We start from the raw sequence: 2,498 nt of genomic DNA, 5'->3' as shown, positions 1-2,498 counted from the left end.
ATGACCCACCCACTTGCATTAGTTCTTGTCGCTGTCTACTGCCTCGAGCTAAAGCTTAAAATCATAGACACGAACCTCTCCACCTCAATCGACCTCGCTGTGATGATAAGCCCGATTCCATTGACTGAACCCCACACACAAATCCATTTCCAAGTACATGTTGATCAACAAAGATGACATTGAGGATGTGCGTCGAGAAGTCCAGATCATGCATCATCTGGCTGGCCAACCTAACATCGTTGAGCTCAAAGGTGCTTATTATGAGGATAAATACTCTTCGAATTTGGTGATGTAGCTCTATGCTAGTGGTGAATTATTTGACCGTATTATCTCTAAAGAAAAGTACACAGAAAGAGCTCCAGCTTCATTACTCGTGACTTTAGTGCAAGTTATTCAAACATATCATTCCCTGGTGTAATGCATCGTGATATGAAACCTGAAAATTTTGTCTTTTTCAGCAAGGATAAAGGATCTCCTTTGAAGACCACTGATTTTGGGCTATCTGTGTTTTTCAAGCGGCCAAGCGAGACACTCAGAGACATTTTGGGTAGCGCATATTATGTTGCTCCAGAGGTTCTTCGTAGAAATTATGGTCCAGAGGTAGACTTATGGAGTGCTAGCGTCTTACTATACATTCTTCTCAGTGGTATTCCCCCATTATGGGCAAAGTCAGAGCAGGATATCTTCAAAGAAATCTTGGAGGGCAATGCAGATCTTTCAAGTGACCCCTGGCCATCTATCTCTTCTGGCGCTAAGGACCTTGTGAGGAAGATGTTGAATAAAGATGTGAAGGAGCGGCTGACAATTCAAGCAGTCCTTGGCTTGCTACAGCCTGCACTGTTACAAACTTGCCTTGTTGACCCCATTCTCTCTCACACACATTCACGTTGATTGGCTCATTGGCTCATTACCTAGCTTGCAAGCTTGCGAGCAAATCCACCTGCAGTGCAGCGGCGTAGTCCCATCCTCGCAACCCCCATCCTCACCCATGGAAAATAAAGACAAAAATGATGCCAAGCAAAAAACCAATGCCCAAAATTCTTACCAAGGCTATTCCAACAACAACAACAATTGGGCCAAGGAGAAGGAAGTTTACAAAGGTAAATATAAACTCTCTCCTAAAGAGCTAGAAGATTTTAGTAAGGACCACATAAGTGTGGGGAGCAAGGCCATGTGTTAGCAACAGTTAACACAGGCTATAGGAAATATGCATCAAGCGGGAGATATCTATGGTTGTGCATAATATTTCCACTCACTTTGTATAAGTCTTGGGATCACTTGGAGTTCCAAAATTGTATATGGTAGTTTGAAGGCTCAAGCTTAAACCCATAGTAGAAGGGATTGTGGTGAAAGCCCTTAAAAGGAAGCCTTTATGCAAGGAGGCTTCATTCTTGAGTATCCACTCTTGAGAATCCACTTTTGAAAGCTCCCTCTCTCTAGAGTGTTCACTCTTTGGCCTAGCCTTGAGCTTAATGTCTATGCTTGAGAGGCTAGTGCTAACCATTGTACTTAGTGTAAGCTCTTCTTGATTAATCTAATTCTTATTCTCTCATTAGTCTACTTCTTCATTTCATCTTGTCATGAAGTAGTATTACTCTTTCATTATTCTAGATTTGAAAGGTGTATGTACTTCTTGCTAGTAACCACTCCTCTTCTTCCATAAGCATTAAATTTGTGATATTTAGCACACTAATTAGGTTGATTAAGTTGGGTCTTAATCTTGTAATCAGTGTGTGTGCCCTATTGTTTTCTTGTGTGTAGATAGGTTTTATGAAGCTCTAGCACCATTCACTTTGTTTGAGTAGCTATTGATGAAGTGCCGTGATTGACATGTGGTAATTAGTGTGTGCTTATCATTAGTGTGCTTGGGGTTTCTAGTCTATGGCAAGTCAGACTTTGGTGGGCTTGATGTGTGTAGGAGATTAATTTATTAGTGATTAGAGTAGGTTTAGAGTTAGCCTTGCCATGGCTAATCTCTACTTACAATGGAGGGATGATTTCTTGAATCCTCTATTCCATTCGTCCGATGCTCATGCTTCCATGCCCTAGCCGGCCACGGATTGATAATTTTGTGGGTTGCGATTAGGTCGTGCTACAACACCTCCCTACACCATGGTTATCGTCCTTGCCCCAAGAGAATTGCCCGCAATGCGACTCCTAAAGTCTCTATGTTTGAAACTCCAAAAGAGGATGCTCATTGCCAAGGATTTCTCCTTTCCTATGCTTGGGGAAAGATGCAAGAGCATGATGCCTTTATTTTGTTTGACCCTAGTTCAACTCACAACTGCATATCCACGGAGTTGACCACTAAGCTAGGCATACAAGCCCACAAGATGGGAGATGCATTGAAAGCCAATGGAGCTATCAAGGGACAAGACGTCTCAGTTACTTCTTTCATTGGAAAATTAAGGCTTCATGTCCAAAGCTATTTGGACAAAGAGGATTTCTTCATCTCCCCTCTCAAACATGAGAATGTTATCGTTGGGGCACCATGATTT

At 42.1% G+C, this 2,498-nt stretch overlaps 1 pseudogene; it reads left to right on the top strand.

Annotated features, from left to right (window-relative positions):
- The first annotated feature begins 208 nt into the window (after nucleotides 1–208).
- On the top strand, nucleotides 209–891 carry LOC147458539 (calcium-dependent protein kinase 34 pseudogene; annotated as a pseudogene).
- Nucleotides 892–2,498: the final 1,607 nt, after the last annotated feature.

Source organism: Adiantum capillus-veneris, chromosome 5 (genome assembly GCF_014529385.1).
Source record: "Adiantum capillus-veneris isolate H3 chromosome 5, ASM1452938v2, whole genome shotgun sequence".
Classification (NCBI taxonomy): domain Eukaryota; kingdom Viridiplantae; phylum Streptophyta; class Polypodiopsida; order Polypodiales; family Pteridaceae; genus Adiantum; species Adiantum capillus-veneris.
This window is presented reverse-complemented; position numbering and strand designations above follow the sequence as displayed.